Source organism: Aythya ferina (assembly GCF_964211825.1).
Source record: "Aythya ferina genome assembly, chromosome: 5".
NCBI classification, from domain to species: domain Eukaryota; kingdom Metazoa; phylum Chordata; class Aves; order Anseriformes; family Anatidae; genus Aythya; species Aythya ferina.
The window spans coordinates 61,231,015-61,237,019 of record NC_140301.1 but is presented as its reverse complement, the minus strand read 5'-3'; the positions used below and the strand labels follow the sequence as shown (position 1 = coordinate 61,237,019).

The 6,005-nt window shown below is 49.2% G+C and overlaps 1 long non-coding RNA gene across 1 annotated transcript; it reads left to right on the top strand.

The window, feature by feature from the left end:
* The first annotated feature begins 604 nt into the window (after positions 1-604).
* On the top strand, positions 605-4,954 carry LOC311437415. The gene is made up of 4 exons (XR_014693454.1): positions 605-777; positions 2,063-2,318; positions 3,005-3,245; positions 4,523-4,954. It is a non-coding gene; the product is annotated as an uncharacterized lncRNA (long non-coding RNA).
* Positions 4,955-6,005: the final 1,051 nt, after the last annotated feature.

Below are 6,005 nucleotides of genomic sequence, written 5' to 3'. Positions count from 1 at the left end.
TCCGAGCCCTGTTCTGTTCTCCTTTACACCCGTGTAAAGCCAAAATAAAGCCAAGGGCAGGCCTGTGGGCACAGGACCCTCACCAGGGATGTGATTTGGCAAGCTGCGAATAGGCAGCACACCCATCCCATCCTGGGGAGTGAGCAATGTTGGGCTCAACACACTCCAGCTGCAGCTCTAATTGCGTTTGACACCTCTTGCAAGCACTTACATCGTCATCTGGGTTTCTCTCTTGCCACTGACAAACAAAATTCCTTCTTTCCAAGTCTTGAGGGGGGCTTGAGCTGAGGGCTAATTGACTCCACTCCAGAAAGACACTTTTACGACACATTTTTTTTGCTATAAAGCCAGTCTAAAATAACGGCAGTCGTGAAAGGATATGACCTAAACTATAAAATGCACTTATTAGAGTTGTATGATAAATCAGGGAAGGACTCGCTCGCCTCCTCTGAAGGAACTGCATGCAGCTGGACAGGGAATCGAGCGGGCAGATTGATTTCTGGTGTGCAGCACGCTCCCAGCCAGGGTGAGGAATTAGCACAGGTCAAATTGCTCACAAACCTCTGTCAAGGAATATATATAAGCCTTGCCTGAATGTCAGGCTGGAGGAAAGAAAACCAGAGCTCTGTGGTCCTGCTATGTCCCAGCACGGGTGATTTCATCAGTTATATCACTCTCCTCACTCCTGAATCTGGATGCTGCGTTTTTGGCCACGCAATAGGTGCCCAGCAAGATGCCCTGCCGTGGTGTTAGGTGCCCCAGCCCCAAAAAGTCAAGGTCAGTAGCTTAATTTCCACCTGTACCTCCAATATTGATGCTGGTAAATTCAGTGCTGCCTGTTTGGGGTGCTGGTGGTGCTAACAGCCTTCTTGCTGCTGGAGTCACCGCACCAGCAGGAGGAGGAGGAAAAAAATAAGTTTTCATTATGTTTTTTTTTTTTTTTTTGGCCCCAAATGCGTCCTCATTCTTCAAATGCTTGGGAGTCTTTTTTAACCCACTCAAATGATTTATTCTTCTGCAAAAGGTCTGGCTGGAGGGGAGGTGCAGAAATTAACTTTCAGCAGCAGTGATGGGGAGCAAAGCAAAAATGCTGCCGAGGAGCTGCGGGATGCTACAGCTCCTGCAACGGGGTGATGGGGAGGGATGGAGCCAACGCAGTTTGTTCATGGCAGGGTTTTCTCCCAGCCCAATTCCCAGAATACCAAATCAGCACTGAAATGACCCCATCCATGTCCCCTCCTGGCCAAGCAGGGCTCGTGCCAGGGCAGGCTGAGGGGCAGGAGCTGCCTCTCCTCCCTTCCATGCCTCGTGGCACCGAGATGCTCAGCTCTGAGCCACCGAGTAATTTTCTTTCGGGTAATGCAATAGCACATGGAAGAGCCTATTATTTGCCAGCAGCGAGAGACTCAGCGAGCACTAATTGGACAAACGAGGCTCCGGGGATTTACAGATGAAGCAGATGAATATGCAATTGGGGAGAAAAGGCAAACAAGGCTCTGAGCCACCCTGACGGGCACCTGGGATGGTGCCATGCTCCTCAAAGCGCAGCGGCACGTGGAGAGCTCTCTGGCCAGAGAGCCCTGCCTGCCCGTGAGTCCTCTCCCACTGCTGCTTCCAGAGCAAATTGCTCTGCTTCACTGGGAAGCAGGAGGAAAGGAGGGAGAAAAGGGAAAGAGCAGGAAAGCCAAGACGGTAAATTAAGATATATTTTGTTAAACTTTCCTTTTCACCTCCAAATATTCCCTATAAAGACCATTCTTAGCTAAGCTTGGCTTCAGCAGGGCTTTTCGAATCTTGTCCTTGCAGCTGTGGGACATGAGCCCAGGCTGCTCGTCCTGGCCCTTAGGGAGCCCAGCCACCAATTTGTGACACAGCCATGCATGGGGCTGCTTTTACAGCTCAGGGGAGGCTGACGGTGACATCTCCTGCTCTGTGCCATATCCTGTCCCCCCTGGGATTACCAATAAGCATGACACGTGGCAATGGGATGGCTTAAAAACATTGAGTTTTGCCACTTCCAGCCATAACTGTTCACCACTTCACTTTCTCTTCCTTTACCCAGTGCCCTATCCAGCAACCCTTGTAACAATTTGCCTTGAAAACACAGCACATCCTCCAGCCACAAAGTCTCCGGGCACAAGGTCTGCTGTTCTCCACGACTGGGTCTGGCTCCATGACCAGGGCATGAAGCTACGACCATAAAATGAATAACAACACGCTGCATTCAATCATCGTCGGGGGGCTCAATGCTCCTGCACACGGACGCAATACCACGAGTGCCCCCGCGATGAAGGCCAAGAAATGACTGATCGCGCCATGTAAGTTATTGCGAGCCCTCCTCGTAGGAAAAAGTGCTCCTTGCTGGAGTTTGGGTGATAAATCACCGTGTTTTCCTGTAGTGCATTAGCACTTGATCTCCGAGGTCAGGCCAGAGAATAACCTTCTCGCTCTAATTGACATGCAAAGCTACTGCTGTGTATTAATTTGGAAGGGGGGGCTGAACTTTGAGCGTCAGCGCTGAGATCAGAAAAATGGAGAGTGGTAAATCTGCAGTGAACCGACTGGGTATTTATAGGCCCTCACATAGCGAAACGTTTATTTAAAAAAAAAATAATGCTGCAGTCCACGGGCTGGCCTGGCTTTCTGCCAGTGGCCCGGGTCAGAAAGTGCACAGCCTCGTCTGGCAGAAGGAGGAAATATGGCATGGCTTTCACCACCCGGAGAGCCTGCAGGGGTGGGAGAGGAGGCTGCCGTCTGTGTTTTTGTGGCTTTGAAAATGAAGGGCTCGGTCTCGTTGGGAGAGCTATCAGGGAGGAGTGGAAATGCTGAGGCTGGAGCTGCGTCGGGTGGTGGATGGGTGACCCCAATGCTCTCCACTTTCCTACAGTCATAAAGCAGAAATTAGCCAGGAGAGACTGCTTCTAAAATCTGAAAAACAGCATTTAATAGGCTCTTTTTCTTCTGTTTGTGCATCCAGTTGATGTTTTCCTGCTTCCCTCTGCAGCCCTGATGGCCAGAAGTGTGCCGGGGAAGAAGATGGCCTCTGGACGGCACAGCTCCCATGGTGTGCCATACAAGTGTCCCTGCAGTTTTGGGAAGCAACTCCTTGATTTTGGGGTCTGGCAGGGCTGAAGGTGCTGGGGACCAAAGAAAAGCACCCAAAGCAGCGAGAGACTGTGACGCTGATACCTTCTGTTTCTCACGGAGCTGCCAGTTAATCCAAAGTGCAAAACGTCTAGCCAAAGGTGAGATGACTACACACAGCGCAAAGAAATGATGCAATCACCCCTTTCCTCCAGTCTGCCTTCTTCGAAATTACTTTAAGTCTTGTAAAGAAAAGCCTTCCAGATCCTCTATGAGCTGTAAACCTTGGGAACTGTCTGGCTTCATTTCTACATAACTGCAAGGAGCTCTGCATCAGGACTTCCAGGGTAATGGGAGAAGGCAATGTGAGGAAAACACAATGGGAAAGGCTGGTGTAAACATAGCTGTATCTTCCTGCACGTCTCTATAGTTAATACTCTCGTTAATTATCTCGGTATCCAAGGGCTTATGAATTCAAACTATTATTTCCTCTGTGTACATTTCTTGGGAGGAGGGCAGCGACTAATTGATGGAGGCTCGCAGGGGGGTGAGTCCATGAGAGCAGCTACTGCAGTGAGGATGGACAGGGCAGTGACCTTCAGCATTGGGATCTGTTTCAGCCAGAAATCTGGGTCATTTTCACCCTTTTTTTGAGAGTGGGAATATGCTAGATTTGGTTTTGAGGCAGGAATGTCATGGGTCCCCTGTTAGCCTTCAGAAATGCCCTTTCCATCCAAGACATCTGCGTATGTCCGAGAGCTGAAGCGTGGCTGTCTGCTTGACCTATTTTTCTATTTTTGACCTATTTTGCTACTTTTCTCACCCGAGTCACGTGCCACTGTGCTCACACTGGGTGTGAGACGCATCACGAGCCACTGCACAGAGTCAGGACTGCGCCGTGCTGCAAACACCCCTGGCGTGCTTCCCCCCATATTCCCCCCATTATAATTAAAGCACGGGGCTTGATTGCGTCCTGGTAACACGTGGCACTCCCGCAGCCTGCTCATGTTGGTAAACAAGAGAGCTGCGGGTAGTTTCTCCTGACAGGCTGGAGAAAAAACAGCCTGGCTGCCTCTCCCTGTGGTACAGCATGCGCATCAGCAGGCTGCTGGATGATGGCGGTGATGATGACAATGATTATTTTGATTATTGCTATTATTATCAGTGCTGTTATTGCTATTGCAATCACTATTATAGTGTTCCCGACCTCGAGACGGGGTGCACCCGGGGTGAGCCTGAGCACAAAGGGGCTGCAGCAGCGCTGAGCAGATGCTGGGGCTGGGGAGGACGCGTGGGGCTGTGCCTTTGCCTTTGAGACACAGGGCAGTGCCGTGCCTCAGAGTATGATGGATGAGCCCTGGCTGCAGGGTGCTGGCCTTTGGTGATGCCCCGAGTGTGACATTTCAGGGTGACTTGCTCCATTTTCCTATTCTGACAGCTCAAAGAGGACCGAGTCCTGCTCCGCCAGCCCCGTCTGCCTGTTTCCTCACCTACAGCAAGAGTTTTTTCCCCCAAGCCCCCCTCTTTCCCTGTGGATCCCCCTCAGCTGAAGGCAGAGCAGCAAGCCCAGGGGCAGCACGTCCCTCTAGAGCCCCCTCACCCAGCACAGGGGGAGCAGCTGGTGGGGGTACAAGTTTACGGGACCTGGACAGCACTGATTATCACCTATGGTGGGCCGTTCAGATAATGAATTGGCTCACGTTGAAGGGAGTCTGCTCCCAGCTCCAGCAAGCCAGGACTTTGCCCAGAATCTCAATTCAACAGCCACCCTGAACCTGCACAGAGACAAATGCACTTGTACAGATGACCATCAGGAAGGAAACTGTCCCCATGTTCAGCCCTGGTCTGGCCCACATTTAATTTTTAAGGTGATGCTGCAGCAAAGGCATCTCTTTAGATACTCCCCGATCCCAGCCATGCCCCAGGGATGGGCATTTCCTGACCTGAAATTCCAGGTTGTGGTGAACCTGCACAGTGTGGCTCTGTCACTGTTTGATGTGCACGAAGAGCAAGGGCTACGAGTGAGGACTGCATTGCCTTCACATCGTGCATGCTGCCAGGACACAACAGAGCATCTCAGAAGACTCTATTTAATTAAAACGCCAGCAACTGGAATTTCTGGAGAAACATCAGAGGTCCTTGTAAATAAATTCTCCTGGTATCCCATGTTTCACACTCTCAAACCTTTTGGATGTTGTTTATTTTTTTTGGTTAACCTTTTTTTTACTCCGTGTAATTTTGGAGCTGATTTCAGGGGAATACTTATGGGCCATGCATGTTCGTAGTTATGACTGGCTTACTTACAAATTACCCTTTAATCAACAGATTTAATATTAATTAATAATTCATAGGCTGCTCGTAGGATAAAATTGCATAATAATGTCTTTGATGCAGCCCAAAGTGTCCATTGTAGATGGCATAAAATGTTAATTAGCAGCAAAATGCAGTTAGGAGAAAACTCTTTTAATTATGTAATAGGCCTCATTACAATGGGTAATCAACAATGCTTCCAAATTAGCCCACTGGCAGCATTTATCTATATATAGCAAATAAACTTTTGTTTGCAGAAAATGCATTTGAATAGTCGTCTTCTTAATTGCTTTCAGGCTGCTTTTAAGTCATTGCAATCCCTCCTGACAGCCTGAAAAGGACCACTCTTCTCAGCTGAATGGGCCATATGTAAAGCTTAGAGAATAATGGGGAAAATTGTTCACAAATATTTGTTCAGATATGCAAGCAAATTTCAATTTGACCTTTCGTAGGACCCTCATCTGAATACCGGAGCGTTTTGCTGACGGCAGTGCCCAGAGAAAAAATGTAAAGCATCGGTGCATGAATATCCCTCGAATTTCACATTGTACATTAGGTCGCACGACTCACACTGGCTGCTTTGTTGATCACTTGCATAAATTACCCCGTCT